At 29.4% G+C, this 19,097-nt stretch overlaps 2 non-coding genes across 2 annotated transcripts; both read left to right on the top strand.

The window, feature by feature from the left end:
• Nucleotides 1-14,583: 14,583 nt before the first annotated feature.
• On the top strand, nt 14,584-14,696 carry LOC114916802 (U5 spliceosomal RNA). Its single transcript, XR_003805405.1, has one exon. It is a non-coding gene; the product is annotated as a U5 spliceosomal RNA (small nuclear RNA).
• Nucleotides 14,697-17,209: 2,513 nt separating this feature from the next.
• On the top strand, nt 17,210-17,369 carry LOC114916800 (U1 spliceosomal RNA). The gene has a single exon (XR_003805403.1). It is a non-coding gene; the product is annotated as a U1 spliceosomal RNA (small nuclear RNA).
• The last annotated feature ends 1,728 nt before the right edge of the window (nt 17,370-19,097 follow it).

Raw genomic sequence — 19,097 nt, 5'->3', positions numbered from 1 at the left:
TATTTACGTTTTAAGTTAAAACTATTATGTCTTACTAGTATAAAGATATATTTTGTATCAATCTCCTTGCATATTTTATTTAAAAATAAAATAAAATAAAAGATACTATACACAACTTGTATTCTCAGTGTATTTTCTGATTAAGTGGTTGGTGTTTTGTTAGCAAGTGTTTTTGAATGCGTTTCCGTGCAAATCATTGTTACAAGTACGCGGTGTGGTGTTGGATAACAATTTTTGTTTTTTTTTGCTCTCTATTTGTTGAAAACCCTCTTCATCTCTTTCTAATGTGCCTTATGACTTTTAATACTTGGTTAGCTGTGGCTAATTGGTTGGAGGTTGCGGTGGTCCTTCCTAATTCTTTAATTTCTCTTTATTTATATTGGACGAATCTTGGTATTTATAAAAAACGTTCTTAGTGTTTTTTGGTGATTTGGATTTCTGTTATCTGGTCACTATGATTTCATCGGAACGTGATTACCTTTCAGCAAGGTGTTACAGATTGCAAGGAAGTGTTGATTTCTTATAACCCGAGTTTATGTTTCTCATAGTTTTGCTTTGGTTTTGATTTTTAATTATGTTTCTATGTTTCTTGTAACGGGTTGGAGTACCCCTTATACTCCCTTTTAACTTAAATCTCTTTTGCTTATAAAATATATATATATATATATATATATATATATATATATATATATATATATATATATAACTTGTTCATAAAGATGATAAGGCAATTATTAAAATAAAGTCAAACTAAATTATCATATGAATAAGTTTGATTTGAACTTTATTACATATGGACACATATGTCCATACAAAAGTGGACATGAAAGGTAATTATTAATAGTGATATTTCTCTTTATCAACAATACATATCAATGATATAAAAATTGAATTTGTTTATACTATTGTTTGATTGTTTAATTGTCAAATCGAAACGTCACTTATTAAATCAAGTAAAATCGGTCAATATTACAAATTTTAAAAATAAATATTATAGGTAATATAATTTATGTTAAAAACTTAACTTGATTCCTTATAATATTTTTTAGTTTCAATTTAGTTCCACTTTAATTTTTGGTTTCAATTTGATCCTTAATAATTTAAATTACTGCAATGTTGGACCTTCCGTCCAAATTTCTTAAATGAAGTTAACTGTTGACCATGTGGATGTCACGTAGATGCATAGGTGGCAAAGTTTCATAACTACGTTGTTGTCCTCCTCCTCCTCCTTCTTTAATGCATCTGGAAAGGCCCGTTCTGAAACTAGAACGGTCCGTTCTGCTTGCGCTCGTGGTGTGTTAAGTTGCATACTGTATTGATTTGTGTGTTTGATTGAGGTAATCTTTTTTATCCATCATAATTATTATAATAACATTTAAATTTATGTGTATATTGGCTAAAACCCTAATTTAGTCCCTTATAATATTAAAAAAAATTAATTTGATCCCACTTTAATTTTTGGTTTCAATTTAGTCATAATTTATTTTAAAATCTTCAATGTGAGACTTCTGTCCAAATATCACAATGGTGTTAAAGGTTCGAACCACCTGAGATTAAAAGGTCTGAAAAGAGGTGGTAAGAATCACTGCTGTGAGAATCACGGTCGTGATTTAGAATCACAGGCGTGATTCTCTCGGACCTTTAACGCCGTTTGTGAAATTTGGACGAAAGTCTTACATTGAAAATTTTAAAATAAATTAGAATTAAATTGAAACCAAGAATTAAAATAGGACCAAATTAAATTTTTTTAATATTATAAGAGAGCAAATTAAGGTTTTAACCTATATTATTTAAATTTTTAATTGGGTCTTCGTCACTAAGCCGGCTGATCTGATTATCGATGGTTGAGGCAATGTCAATCTAATGTTGACCGCCTAAAAAAATTATCCGTTAACTCCTCACGTTTCATGTCAAAATAGTTTTGGATCCATGCAGTTAAGTTAATTAAATGTTTGTTGTAGTTAAATCTTTGTACCAACACAGCTTGTGGACCAAAAAGGTTGAAGTTCCGAAAAAGTCAATAAAACATGTTAATTAATTATTTATGAGAAGGGGTCATTTTACTCCAAGAGTAAGTTTACCTAAATTTATTCCGTTTAATAACTTATATATATATATATATATATATATATATAGAGCATATAAAGTGAGAGGAAATTTATTATGAGAGATGAGAGGGTTAAAATATAACTCTTATATATATATGAGGAGGGTTATAATTACACCAGTATAACTTTTATTAAGTATTACACCGCTCAATAACTTTATATTAAATGTAAATTTTGTAAATCCAATCGTTAGATTGAAAATTATTTACTCTTAGATCATATATACAAAATTTTATATTAATCCAAGATGATTTGATACTTCATTCTTATAAAATAAAGTTGACATAATATACTCATTTCAAAATATACTAAAATATGAACACTTTGATTACCTTCTAGTTGTTGTTCAATTTTAACAAAATTTGATATACGCATATAAAATGATATGAACTTTCAATCTAACAGTTGGATTTATAAAATTCACAATTAATATAAAGTTATTGAACGGTGTAATACTTAGTAAAAGTTACATCGGTGTAATTATAACCCTCCTCTCTCTATATATGTATATACTCTCTCTCTCTCTCTCTCTCTCTCTCTCTATATATATATATATATATATATATATATATATATATATATATATATATATATAAAGAGAGAGAGGAGGGATCCTTTTACTCTAGGAGTAAGTCTCATAAACTTACTCCATTCAATAACTTATGTTTTACATCAAATTTCAATTATCCAACCATTTAATTTAAAGTTCTTAATGCATAGATCAAATCTGCAAATTTTTAGAAAATTTGAAAATTATTTGATACTTCATTTTATTAATTCAAATTGGATAATCATAAAATCATTTTATACATTGATTCAAATTAATGAAACGAAGTATTAAATAATTTTCAAATTTTCAAAAAATTTGCAGATTTGATCTACTCCCTCCGTTTTTTTTTTCATATTCGTTTAAGGTTTTGCACGGGACTTAAGGAAATCATTAATATTTTAGTTTTCAAAAATATTTATTACTTACTTTCCTATTTTACCCTTTATTTTTTTAGACTGTTGAACTGCAATCTACTCCATTAATTATTAATGCATTGATTACACGTGAACTATAACCTACTGTATTTAATTATACCTGTCCCTTTTTTTGTTTTTTTATAGTATTTTGTTGGAAACATATTGCTCTTATAAATGCACATTAACTTTATATAGGTAGTTGGAGAAAAAATAGGTAGACATTAAAAATAAATACACACATTGTTCAGTAAACATGTATTAATTATCGAGGGTAAAAATGGAGAAAAAAATTAATAAGTCATTGATTTTAGTAAAATGACAATAAAAAAAATAACAAATTCTGACAAAACGACTATGAAAAAAAAATGGAGGAAGTATATATTAAAAACTTTAAATTAAATGGTTGGATCGTTGAAATTTGACGTAGAACATGAGTTATTGAATAAAGTAAGTCTACGTAGACTTATTCTTTGAGTAAAAGAATCATATATATATATATATATATATATATATATATATATATATATATATATATATATATATATATATATATATGAACATTTTGTATCTCAAAAAGAAAATTTAAAAGTTATACCTAAATTAAAATTAATAATTAGTCTTAATAAAAGTGAAAATTCTATTTAATAAGATAATATTTTTTATTATACGATATTGTTTAAACTTAACTTTCAAGTATTAACAACATAATACAGTATTATATAGTTAGTCATGTTTTTTTTTTAATTATTATTGTGTTTTATTTATAATTCTTTTGTTTTATTTTTGTCTAAAATATTGGTTCCATTTAATATAAAAGTATTAAAAAATATAAACATAATATCACGTTATAAAATAAATATTATGTTATTTTGTATGTTATTTAATATACTGTATTGATTTTTTTTTTTAAAATAGTTTTTAGTCATTACCTGTTCAATGGTATAATTAAGAAACATATAGGAAGGATAGGTCTTCTTCAAAATGGTATATATCTATAAGTTAATCACTTATACACTGTCAATGTAAAAAAATTTTACATTATCAATTAATTATTTCTCTTAATTGTACCATGTTACTGTAAACACATTTACTTTTAACAGTGATATGACATAATTAAGAGATATAATTAATTGTCGGTATAAGAAAAACTTTATACCGACAATGTATAAGTGATTAACTCTATATCTATTAGGCTTCTTAGCCATTTTGCCTTTTGAGATGTAAGTTTAGGAGTTAAATTATCTCACATGTACTTGCTCGAAAATAGTGTTTAGCTATTTTGCTTTTTTGGTGATAAGCTTAATTGTAAGTTTGCAAAAATTTGCTTTCAAGTAAGTGGTGTTTGTCAAGATAACACGTTCTCTTTTTTTTTTTTTTATAATATTTTTTGTTCTCTTGTGTTATTCGCTTTTTGGCATTGCTGCTCAATAAAAATTAGTGAAAGAAAAGGCATGGATACTTTTGTTTAACTAACTACATCAATAGAATAGTGTATAATTATTATAAATTAAAAGATTTTTGTAATTTTTTTTATAATCTTTACATAACATATTTTTATTTTTATTTAAAGAATTAAAATTGTTCCAAATAAAATGTATACGAAAACATAAAATCTCATTTATATGTAAGCTGCCTTACATATTTAAGTTGGAATCCTTGACAAAATTAATAACAATGATAATTTCATATCAAGTATGACATATAAGAACTCTATAACTAAATGGTAAATTATATTAGTGTGGAGAACATTTCATGACGAATGTTTTGGACATTTTATGTTGGCTCGAGATACGACATAAATCTTAACGACATAAAATGTTCACACATTTTATGATTGGTCAATACTTAATATAGAATGTTTACTTTTTATGTTTGATGGTCAACGGCCATCATAATATGAATATAAAATATAGTCATATGAGACTCTAGTATTCACATTCTATGATGGGTATTAACGTTACCTATCATAGAATGTGAAACATTCTATGATGAGTGTGACAATACTTATTATAGAATATAAATTTTCTTTAAATGTATCTCATTTTTAAAATTTTTCCACACCTACATAACAAATATATATTCTAGTACATTTTAGGTAGTTCAAATTAGAATATTATTGTTCATTTCAATACAAATGCATATAATATACAATATCTATCATTTAAATTAAAACAATGCATAAATTAAACTTCTCAAAACAATCTATATAATGTATGACACCTCTACCCCATATACATACCTACACACACACACACATATATATATATATAAATTCATGCATAAATAATCAAAGTAAAATCTTTGCTTGAGATAAAGAGTCTCACATGACAAACTCTTAAACAAACTTCATACTAAGTAGGAATATAAAACTAAGCATAAATACTATCATAAAAATCCATAAATAACATTCATAATCTAAGTGCTAATGTCACATGTCTTATCATAGCACTCCCAAAACAAGAATTAAACCTCTTCACTAACATCATCATTATCGTGACGGATCTCACTTGCATCAACATTCATAATAACAACAACATAGAGTAAGGGGAGTGAGAAATATACTTTTCACTTTTTTGAAAAACATTTTTCGTAAGTTTATTTTTACTCTTTCAAAATGTTTTTTCCTAAAGTATATTTTTTCTCCTCTAAAAATATTTTTTTACTCTTTTAATTTGCGGTAAGTGTTGTAACATATTTTTAAAAATTTCCTTTTGGAAGAGTAAAAAAGTATTTGGAAGAAAAATAAAACTTATTCTTCATAAAGTACTTTTCAAAATTATATTTTTTTAAAAGAAATAATTTAGAAAGCAAATAAAAAAATAAGAGAAGCAATGAATGAAACTATATTTAACGAAAAGCCATTTTTAAATTGTATAGTAGTTGTAACTTCTATTTCCTTCAACTACTATCGTTGATAAAGCCCACGAAAGAGTTAACCATGACGAGGCCCATAAAGTGGCCCATTTTCAGAAATACTTGTTATTATTTTAGCGCCTCCAGAACATCTATTTTGGCTCACTTCAGGGTGCATCATTTCTTCTGCGAAACTAGAATGCCTGTCTTATTGTCTTTCTCTCTTTATTCATGCTTTTATAGGCACAACTTTTAGCTTCTTTCACTATCCAATTTAGGCCCTTTTTTGTTATCTTTCTATTGAACATTCCCATGATTTCTTCCTTTTAGTCTTTGTTGGCTTGCTTGTTGGTACCTATCATAAGGAATTTGATTGCATGTGAAATTAAGATAATTTAGAAGGAGAGTTGATCGAAAGGAATTATTATAGTTGAAATAAAAGCAATATTTCATTTAGAGTAAGCATTTATGCCGTTTCACAAATCATTTTTTTTGTATTAATTTTGTAGAAATATATACTTGATTTGAAGTTTACAACTTTCCAATTTTCTTTCATCTGTATCCTTTCTTTTTTGTGTCCCTCTTCATGGTTAATACTTTTTTTTTGTGGGCAAATAAGAAGGGATCATTTTGCATGCATGTTACAATTAAAATGAGTTGTTTATTAACATTGACAGCCCTGTTTTTATCTAAAATGTTTTAACTCCATATGTCACCAATTTTTCTTGGTCAAAACTACCCTCACTACTTCAAGCTTGAGTATGTTCTTGGTTGATCTTCATGCACATGATTGTGTTGCATGCTTTACACTATACTATAGTATGTTGAAAATTTGTTGGATATTCTGTCTAATATTGTGAAGATGTCCTTTGTTGATTATTTGGTTGTGTGCATTCTGATGAAAGTTAAAAACAATGAAAAAGCTAAAGTTTCATGAAAAGAAGCCTGTTTTGAGGAAGGTAAAATTTTTGGAATGGAAGAAGGAATGGGGTCACAGAGGAAATTTGATTATGTAACGCTATAACATTCATGGTAGGAAGTATTATGCATAATTCATGGTATATATTTATATTTTCTAACGCCATGTAATTTCCATTAGCTTTTAGTTAGTACATTTTATGTTTTTGCCTATAGGTTGGGAAGGTGCAAATATGGATAGATATTCAAGTTTATGTTAGATGATTCAGAAATTAGTAAACATATTGAAACAAATGGACCCAAAGGATCCTTTTTGGATTGATATGACCAACAAGCTTTTGGAAAAACTGTAAGTTCATTTTTATTCACTCTCATTTTATATGAACTTCTAAACATATTATTAAGCCCATTTAGACATAGTTTTATTGGGGTTGAAAGTTTAAGCACAAGACTTGAGAAATGATATTCATCCGTAATTTGTGACACTTTTTATCTTGTATGTCATAACATATAATACCATATAAAATTAAATAATTTCAATATAATAAATAAACTCAAAGTTTACATAAATAGAGAGAATTACATTTTAATATAAATTAGACTTAGTAGAAATAATAATTACAATGAAAATAAAAATTAAATTACTCAAAGTAAATATCAAGAATCAAATCCTAACTAGTTTTAACTAATTCTCTAGTGTCATGTGTCCTATCAAAACAAAACACAACGTTGAAGATTAAGTTTCAACACTGACATCCTCAACACCATGTCAATGATTATCTATAAAAATCACAAGAAGATAATACAAAAGAAAAGAGAATGAGAAACAACTCACTTTAGCTTACATTGTAGGAATGCAAATCGGCTAACCAAAAATAAATAACACATACAACATGATATAACATTCACAGTTACACATCATCATATTTACTAATTCATAGCATAATAAGTAACAACAGATAAGATTATTATAATATATATGCAATAGATATGAATTACATGTTATCATGCATGTGATACCAGTAAAAATATCACATATCACACTTGTACATTTTTGCTAGCAACACACTAGAGTAGTCTAAGAGTACATGTCAAGTCACACCCTCTACGCACTCTCACTAGAAGAACATACTATTAGGGTTTAGTTAGGATAGGTAAGTCGTGCAAGATACATTTTATGCTCAAAAGGATAAGACTGAGACTTCTAAATTGAGTTATCCCCAAGGTTAACTTCTAAGCTTTTACATAAGGGACCTTCTATGGCAGTGTATTCCATATCACACCCTTAAAAAAACACTTTTATGCACATGATGCATGTCAAACAAACTCTATACATAATATTTCACATGATCTTATTCATTCATTATCAACTAATCTTATATCATAAAATCATCAACCATTCTCAACATAGTAATTAAAAATTCAACTATATTAATTAAATATTAGCAATCAATGACATAAGAATTCACATCACTACAACTCATACATAGTTTACAAGCATATCAATAACATACTCATATACTAAATATGCCATATACTATTTTAAATAAATACAAAATGCAATATTTCAACCTAAATCTAACAACCTAATATTTGTTCACTTATTTAATCATAACTTGAGTTCTAGACATTCTCTTTTGGTGATTCCAATGACATTTGAAAGCTAATATACAAGACTACAACTTTGATGAAGATCACAAAACCTAATTCTACCATTTAAAGTTAATCGAAAGGCTTATAACATACATGCGTTACATTTTGCACACAAAATATGAGGTTCGCCTTTTAACTTACATAACTTGGTCATTCCTTAACATTTTTATGTGATTCTTGAGTCTAAATTGTAATCTTATATGTGTACTTTTTAACCCAACAATTGAAACTCAATTTCATTAATCATACATAGAGAAATCACATAAATATCAAAGTATATTCATACTAGAATTTTTAGAACAAGACACAACTCACATCCAAACTCTTTTCTCTCAACCCAATCCGTAAGAACTCTCCATAGGTTATGTTACACTTTTAGAAGACACAATTTACATATACAACTACTAACCTTTTCACAATCATTACAATAAGTCCCCTTAGGGTTTTCCACGGAAACCTATAGGGACTTCAAATCATACAATTTTCTATTTAAAATATGAAATTAATCATTCACTCAAATAATTCATGCAATTAATTATGAGTAAGAAGAATAGGGAACAAAATAGGGGAAATCTCTCGTACATAAGCATACAACACATATAGGAGTGGGGTCAATTTCATTACCGACATACAAACTCATATCTAGAGCGAGGTTTCTCACCCCCCTTACTTGGATAAGCTTTAGATGATGGATGCATGACTCCAAAATAATTTCTTTCTTACTCCTATTCACCAAACTCTGAAGCACCTATGTGAAAATAGAGGTGTAAAAAAGATTTAATCAGAAAATTCCTGTTTTAAAAATCCTAACCTCCCTTCACTACAAAAAAATAGGTAGTTACTGGCGGTTTTTTTTTTGCGGTTTCCATAAACCGCCAAAAAGTGTTACTTTTGTCGCAAGGATGGTAATGCTACAAATTATTGACAATTTCTAGCGGTTTTAAACCGCATGAATGGTAATCGTTACAAGTGTTGGCAATTTCTGGCGATTTTAAACCGCCAGAAAGTTTAATAATTTTTTTATTAACATTAAACTTAAAAAAAGAAATTTAAAACGAAGTCCGGCAATTTGTGCGAGGCAGGGGTACTTTGGGGAAAAATTTGGGGAAAATGAAAATTTCAGAAAGAAGAGAAAACAGAATGCAAGAGCAAGAGGCGAAACTGAAGAAAACCAATTCGGAAGAGTGAAGTTTCGTTTCGTTTAGTTTTCTTCTTCCACTGAATCCCATGGCAAGAGTGAAGCACACGCTAGCTTCTCGCAAGCATGGTACGTTTCAATTTCAACTTTTTGCTTTCGATTTTCGCAAAACCCTCATTTCCGCAAACTCCTCCCAGGTAGGAAGAACAAAGCGTTGCACGCATCCACCTCCGCGCCAGAATCACCGCAATCTCAATCGGTAACCGTCTCTCTCTTTCTCTTCGCGTTTCCGATTTGTGAAATCCCTAACTACCTTTGTTTTCTGAATTTCAATACTGTGAATGAAGCCCGCAACTGGAGAGAGGAGGAGGAGAGCTGAACAAGAGTTGTCGCAGGGTATGTATGTCACATTTTTTAGTTTGTTTTGTGTTGCCTTGTGTGGTCGCAGTTTCAATAGCTGAAACCGAAATTAAATTTCAAAATTTAGTTTTGTAAGGACAAAATTTGGATACAGTTATTTCATTACTTTTGGTGGTGTTTTTTTTAATTAGATTTAAAGTTTTGTCTCGGTTATTTGCGTAATGAAGGATTGTATTAAATGCTATCAAATGTGTTAAGTCATTGTTATAATGAAGTTTTGGTTGAAAAATATGTGTTAAGTCATCGTTGCTTGGTGTAGTGATGCCGACACAATTTGATTGAAGTTTACCACTGTACATTATTGATTGGTTCAGCCATTGTTCAGTCCTCGTCTTTCCAACAGATTCTTACTTGGAACCAAGGTGTGAATTTTGGATCATCATCTTTTGTGCAATGAGTTTATTTGAGAAATCATATATGTTGTCTACAGGTTTCAGGAAAACATGATACTGGGTCAAAGTCCCTCTACTTGATTCAATTTAATATTTAATATTTGAGTCTACTTGATTGTTACAGGAAGATTTCATTGTACCAGTTGAAATTTAATATTTTTTTCTTAATCTGGAAAGTGATATTGCCCAATATCGCTTGAAAATCGTATCTGGTTTAATTGATTCACTAGCTGCAGAGCTCTAACTCTAAAATGCTTATGTGTTGTTTTCTTTCATCCTGTTGCACATTATTTTTCAAAGAGTTCCAAAAGAGTAATGTAGGATGTGTTATTTCTTGAATTTCAGAAATTTCTATTTTTAGAATGGTAATGATTTGGATTCGAACATCTCTAATACATGTTCAGAATTATTACTATTTAGTATTATCTTCTAAAATTGGTAAATTGGTCTTATTGCTGTCTTAATTTGTGAATCAATTGTTTTGGTATAGCTATGTTTATTGCTCTCCACTTTCAGCTTTTTATGGATCCTTTTGAAGAAATGGGGATGGGAGCCAGATTTTTAGAGCAACACAAAAGAAGTACTGCTGAAAAGGAGGTATAGACATGTAGTGGATGCAAAATTTTGTGCTTGTTTTGGTTTACCATCTTGTAGCATGCTAGAGGATACCTACTAAAAACACTGATGTTATTGTAGCGCTTACTTTAAGTGCTTGATTTTGGGTTAATATATTTGTTTTAGTTTAGTTTGATTTTGGGTCTTCAAGGTTGATCTTATTTTGCTTTATTAAACTATCAATTTGAATTCCTATGCTGTGTTTTATTCTCTGGTCTTCAATTTGGTCTGTTGTTTGGGTGTTGTCATTGTCCTAAATTCAAACTGAAATGATTTTATTATTTAAGAATGCATTTTTCTTCATGTTATTTAACATTCCTTTTCTGTGTTTGTTTGGGTGTGTGCAGACTTATTCCTTCTATATCATATCCTTCCATGCTTGAGTATAAATTTTACTGATTGGAAGACAAAAAATATACAGATATAGCAACAAAATCTGTAGTAGCTATTAAGAAAATGAGGTATGGTGAATTAAGGGATCAAAATATACAAATTCTATTAAGAAGAATGTTAACATGTCATCCTATTGCAATATAGGAGATCCCATATCCCTGATGCTGCAGAAAAGATCAACCTTGGAGACAGATCACATAAACAAAATGGGATTCCAATAAATCAACAACCAAGAACACCATTTTCAGTTTTAGCTCAAAACTCTCACAATGTCAACTTGCCAGACCAGCATCCTGCCTACAATTTGAAGTTTAGTGATTATGGTAATGTCTTTAAATTGAAATATTGTTATGGAACTTAATACTTGCAGTTTGTGAAACAAAAAATAAGAGAGCAGGACTATATTAAGAGTGTGTTTGGTTTGCGGAAGTGTTTTCTGTTTTTATTATTAATTACAATTACAATGATGTCACATTATTTTCACCTTGTTTCCTATGTTGCCCATATCATATTCAAATATTTGAAAACAGAAAACAAGTGAAAACCCTGTGACATTTTTGTAATCATTAATGAAAACTGACAATGAGAACATAAAATATATAGATTATTATTTCTCAATTTATAATATGAACGTGCTTTTAAAATAATTTTAAATTTTTTTAAAATAATAAAAATGCATTGATATAATGTATAATGAAGTGTATTAGTTGATGGTTTTAAAACTATCAGAAAATGTGAGATTTGACGATTTTAAAAAAATAACGTAATTTTCTGGCGGTTTACAACCGCCAGAAATGATGAATAAACCAAAATTTAGATGAATTTTATGGCAGTTTTAAACTGCCAGAAACTATAAAACAGGTAACATTAAAATCAATTTTGTGGCAGTTTCAAACCGCCACAAAGAGATTGAATTTTCTTGCGCTCAAAACCAGCATTTACAAAATATGCGCCACAAACGGTTTTTGGCGACCGTAGATCCGGCGGTTATTAACGACGCCGGTAATGCAGTTTCTGGCGGTTTTTAACCGCTAAAAACGGCCAAAATAACCGCCACAAATCACACATTTTTTTGTAGTGCTTTAACCCTCTAATTAAACATATTAACCCTAGTTATCCCAAAGATCCCTTCCCTTTTTAATAAAATATTATACTTTTATTTAATAAAATATCATATAATATATTCTAAAATATATTCTATAATTAAAACAAATATTTAACAACCCCTATTAATAAAATAAGATATAAAATTGTTAATAAAATATTTATATTATATTTTATGAGAATTTAGGGTGTTACATAATAATTAGTAATGAATATCCTGTTTGGTAATCATATTAGATGTTATATTTTATATTTATATTGTCTATTTTGCCTTAGAAACAATGTATGGTTAAATTTTGTTCTAAGGCTCCTCAAATGTATTTATGCTTCTGCTATTTCAGTTGAACTGGATTGGTGCAGTTGGTAATTTGGTTTACCTCAATTCAATTGTATATAAGTTGTTGGATGGATTTTGTTAAGCATTTATGCTATAGGTAGTACATATAAATGACCAAACAAAATATGATATTAAACTAATAAAATACAATACTAAACATAGAAATGATACATAATACAACAATAAACCTGCTATCTAGAAATAAGTCTCCTAAAGAAAGTATGTTCTCGCTGTTGACAAACTTCAAATAGCAACACACTTGCCTAATTACATTCCTACTAGGCTACTATTTTATTAAATATAATTCTTATACTAGCAGCCATCATGCAGTTTCTAATACACAATTAATGCAAAATTACTTAGCAAAGTTACTTTATATAACATATTATTATACTCCTAAATATAACTGCCTCCTATCCTTCCTAAATCCTAACCCACTTAGATCTTGTTTCCCATCAAATTATAGTAAAAATAGGTGAGAAATAATAGCAATGACCCTCTGGTGCTTTTGGTTTTCACTTGATGACCACATGTTGGCTATATAAGTTACAAGTTGGTATAAAATATGTTAATGGATGTAACTCTATTTTGAGAAGTGTAAGTTAGCCTTACAGTTTCAATTAGAAAGATTGTATTGATTTAGTTAGGGACCACTTTTTATTTCTTTTTGGTATTAGTCCAAAATATAGAAGAGAAAAATAAATGTTATGAGTTATTATTTTCTTATAGATCTTTTTCTTCATCTTTTTGGATGATAAATACAACATGGGTGTGATTACAGACCCAACTTTCCTTGTAACTAGAAACACGGAAGACTTTGTTACATGGATGGATTCATCCAAAATACAGAAAAAAGGTACTTCAGTAGAATATGTGACAAGTTAGATGAATATGATTTAATGAATTAAGTGGAAGGCTAAATGTGGATTTTAAGCGAATGATGAGCCATTGTGGTTGATTTGCAATGGAATAGTAACAACGTTTTTAAAGGGCAATTTATTTGCAAAAATTTGCCTTGAGTGGTGAAAAGAAAGATTATAAAAAAACAAAATAGATCAAATGAACTTAAGTTGATCCACGATCGCGCAAATTGCTCCTGAGAACATGTGCGGAACACAGGCAACACTCACATGGTCCACAAGTTAATTGGAGTGGCACAAATCTCATAAAAACAAACGCATTATGCCAAATATGTGAACATTCTGAAGCTTGCCACAACTACAACCCTCTAAAGTAATGCATTCTTCTGTTCACATTCTTAACTTCAGGCCTAGAAAGCCAACCGACATATTCTCTAAGAGTTATAGAGCTTCAGTTAACTAATTTTGTATTCTGAACCTTAGTAGTCTCTTTCACTGTTTCTAATATACTCGGGAACAAAACTTGTTGCAGAAACCAAGATTAATTAAACTAAGGTCTAGTTCCTTATACCTCCTTTGCTATGAGATATTGAGATCTAAAAAAAATTGTAATAGAAAAATTAGATGAAAGATAAACTATTTCTAATATACAAATGAGGAAGGAAGAAAAAGACTATTAAGTTGTGACATCACAAATGTTTAAAGCTAAAGTATTGTGAATGCGCAAGGGTGTCTGTCTTGATAAAAACCCACATCGAGCAACTTACAAAGCTGAAGTAAACTCTATGCCATAAAATAAGACAACTACTTCATCATTTAGGCACGGAGCCGTGTGATAAATACATAGCGAACTATTCTTTCGCCTTTTACTAAAGAATACCGTGTATTTGTCACATTAAGCGGCGCCAATTTTTTGATTGGGCCTTACTTATAGGGCCTAGCAATCCTAGTTGAAGTTCTTGGTTTTATAAGCCAGTTTTTTAATCTTTTTTAATTGGGCCTTAGGGCCCAGCAATCCTAGTTGAAGTTCTTGGTTTTATAAGCCAGTTTTTTGATCGGGTTCTTAAGCCATTTTTTGATGAGGGCCTCTCTTAGAGGGCCCAACAACCCTAGCTGAGGTTCTTGATTTGTAAGCATAACAGATGATTTAGAGGGGCCTTGCCTAGAGAGCCCAGCAACCCTAGTTGAAGTTCTTGGTTTGAAGGCCAATTTTTGCAATCCTAGTTGAAGATTTTGGTTTATAAGCCAATTTTTCTGGTAATTTAGAGGGTACGCCAGTTGGTAGACAGTGTATATACAAGACCTTAATGTTATATAAAACTATAAATCTATAAAAGATTATTGTAAGTAGCTAAATCAGTTTGAGTTCTAAGCTGAGAGAAAATTTAATGATAATGATTTTTGTATGGGTATTAAGTCCCACATCATACAAAGTAAGCTGAGAGAAAGTTTAGTTCAATGTTAATGATTTTTGTATACGGGTATTAAGTTCCAGTAGTTATACAAAGTAAGTTGAGAGAAAGTTTAATGTTAATGATTTTTGTGTCAATGATTCTTGTATAAGGGTATTAATCCCACATCAAGTAGTTATACAAAGGAAGAAAGCACTCTAATAAACCTGGAGATCAAAAATTCAAAACAACATATTGTTGGGATTAAAGTCCCACATCGTTCATGGAGTCAACGTTGCACCATTACTGGGAATGACATTCATGAAAATAATAAAATAATTATTAGTTATAAATTATAAAGTTAATTAATTTAATCCTTTTTTAATTTAGCTATAAAGTCCTGGAAAATAATGTTTATTTACTTTTCTTTCCATATTTCACATTGTTTTTATTTTTCTCTATAGATGAACATGAGATAATTGTCTACTATAGAAAGAATATTCACAATTTAAGCAAGGGTGAATGTTAATACAGCAACTACTAGACTCAAGGAAGATATATTATTTGATTATCATCTAGGGCTAATTTCAACCAGCAATGAATTTAGAATATATAAATCTGACATGTAGCCTTTATGTGATGGGAATTCAAAATTGAGACTAGTAATGAATTTAAATAATCTCCAAAAGGTTGATTAGTGGTGATATGAACTTAAATTAATTCATAATCTCTTTAATATTACTTTAGTTTTGTTTTAATAAATTGAATTTTAGTGCTGCATCATGTTTTTCTGTCACTATTTCTTACAAGACAATGTCAAAGTCGATGAAAAGGTATTTCTTGATCTTTAATTTGTTTTTGAAGTATAGAATGGAAATTTATCTTCTACAAATTCACTCCACTTCTGCATGATAGAGTTGATTATAGCTATATCAAACCATTAACCATGAGAATAGATTCCAGTAACAATAGTAAGAGAAATCAGTTGATAAATTGTTCATGATGAGACTGTCATGAATATATCATGTCATCTAAGCTATCATTGTTACTTTAGTTTTCTTATTTTTAATTTCAGATTTTTTGTTTTTGCACCAGACACAACAATTTAATACTGCACCATATGATTCTTAACTGTAGTGTTGCATGTCATCTTGGTGGCCATGACTTTAGTGGGGTGCTTGGAGCAAATGAGGTAGTGATTGATGCATTCATCTTAATGATACATCATGGCTAAAAATATATCTATATGATGGTTAAAAGAATTGTTTCCAAAATTCGTTAATCCTTATTCTTCATTATCTATAGTTTTCTTTCCTATTAATCCTTATTCTTCCTTATATATAATTTTCTTTCTTATTATATTGTTAGATGTTAGAGCAGTTTGTTGTTTAATGTCTTTTATTTCTTGTATCTCTATAACTTAAAACTTCTTGAAACTATTAGTTTTTAAATCTTTTTTCAAAATCTGAATTTGGTGTTTTATTATGTATCATTGTGATTGATATGCTGGACACATGATTATTTACAGCTGTACTACTCAGTTAAAACTTAAAAGAAGTTTGTGATCAAAGTACACATTATTTTATAGTTATTATATAGTAATGGGTGCATAGTGAAATCCTCAGAACAGGAACTATTGCTTTCATCATGGGATTAGAGTTCTAGGACTAGGAGGGACAATTAGCTTGTTTGGATTAATTTGCTTTAAAGGTAGAAAATGTTATTAATTGTTACGAGAATTTTTTGAACAAAACAAGAGTAAATATGGATCTTCTTATTATATTTTTGTTCAGTGTTAAAACCATTTTCCCTCTAACTATAAGAGATTTATATAGTAACATGTCTCTCTTCACTTGAAAAGAATCCTGGCTTATTAACACGTACGTTTCTAATTTCTAGTCTCATGTACTATTAATACCGGCTGAACTTCGATAATCTAAAGGGAAAAATACCAGACACTTAATTTGACCAAACTTGTCTGCTTAGTCCCACACCGTTTGGAAGTACACATACATATAGTCTTTGATACATTAAATAACTAGCAGCTAGCAACAAGGAAACATACTTACCTGGATGGGGTCAATGGGTGATCAAGAAGGCCCATGGCCTAGGATTGTGACCTCCATTGCACTTTGGAGGGGTGCAGGCCTAAGGTCTCCTCAAGTAGGAGAGCCTACATCATAATTTGTGGTAGTGGGGCCTGCGTTCGCGCGGCCCCCTTTAATTTAAGTTTCAATGTTTTTCATATGCTCCTAGTTTTTGGCAGTTTCAATATTAATTTTATTACTGAATGACTGAGTATGGTGTTCATTGTAAACTGTTGTGGCTCATTTTCAAAATTTTGAATAAATGCTAATCGGTAAGTTGAAATATAAATCTACTTATATACATAACATTTGTTGTAGAGGAAAGAAATGATGTCAAAATTCAATTGTTAATTGGCTCAATAATATTATAAGTTGACTTATATGTTAATGCTTATGTATGTTGTAGCAGATGTAGGGATTTTAGGATATACCAAGTATGAAACATCAATTTTCAGTGAGCCTTCTTGTGCCGTCTCTGTAAAACTTTTAGTTTTTTGTTTAGGTCATGTTTCTTAATAAGTGAACTAATGTCTAGTATTTCAAATTTAGTCCTAAATTTTGTTTATTTTAATTTTATCCAGTTCTGGTTTCTAGATGCAAAATTTTAATTGTGAAGGTAAGGGTTGAGTTGTATAATTTAATCGAAATAGTTTTTTAGTATAATGTTATTTCATTATTTAATTTTATGTTTAATTATTTTATAAAATGTCTTGTTTCCTCATATTTGATATACATCTCACTTATTGCAAAAGTTACGATGTTGGCCTTATTTCTTGGTAAGCTACATCATAGTTGGAAGTGGGCCTGCTTTGTGCTGTATTCTTTAATTTAAGCCCAAGTTTTTAGTTCAGGTCATATTTTTTAATTAGTTTAAGGTCCAGTTTTTAAAATGAAGCCCCAAATTTTAATTTGTCTATTTTTATCTTATAGTTTTGGTTTCTATATAAAAACGAATAAAGTTTCATTTTTGTCTAATTTTATCTTATTTAGTTCTGGTTTCTACATACGAATTTTTAATCGACAAGGTTAGGGTAGAAAAGGTAACTGTCAAGGTGCCTAATTTAAATTAATTTGTCATTTAATGTATAGATTTGTTTTTATAAATAACTCGGGCGCTAGTGTTGAAAACAAAACATGCCCATTTACAAGTAATTCAATCCCATAGGTTAAAAACGCACATTTACCTATAATTCAAGCCCATAGTTTAATTTAGTAGCAGGAAATAATAACCGATGGTCATCTTTCTTGCATTGGTGCTCACAAATGAGTTTATAATAAGATGGCAAAGGTGAATATATCTGGGATTAGTTTCTGGCCATTTAAGACGAGTGACTTTGACCATTTCATGTTGTGGGCAGGTGATGATTGAGTGATTCAAAACCTACAATGTAAGACTTGTGGTTCCACCAGGAAAGAGGCTTCGGCCTTCATAAGTGATATCAGTGGGACATAATAACTTTAAAATAACTCACACACAACGAAAAGAACAGAGGAGGAAAAACTGAATTCTTCACTTAATATATTTCATTTCCTAACATGATAATAAAACAATACAACATATGGCCTTTATATAGGCTTTACAAACTAATATAATATTATATTTAGGAAACTCATTTGCGAAGGAATGAGAAAGTTGGTATGCAAATTGGCTTTGTCCACCACAATTAATGGTGTCAAACTTTGCTACTGCAATTTCAATTTCGGATTTTCAAGTGCGGCAGTACGACTTTGTAGGCGCCTACAATCTTGATTTAATCAATTCTGACATTGTCTCTCTTAAATCAAGCTTGTATCATTCCAAACATTTTCTTTAACTTATAAAATAACTCAGCCTTTAGAGGCTTTGTAAAAATATTTGCAAC

This window comes from Cajanus cajan, chromosome 1 (genome assembly GCF_000230855.2).
Source record: "Cajanus cajan strain Asha chromosome 1, NIPB_CcT2T_4, whole genome shotgun sequence".
Classification (NCBI taxonomy): domain Eukaryota; kingdom Viridiplantae; phylum Streptophyta; class Magnoliopsida; order Fabales; family Fabaceae; genus Cajanus; species Cajanus cajan.
This window is presented reverse-complemented; position numbering and strand designations above follow the sequence as displayed.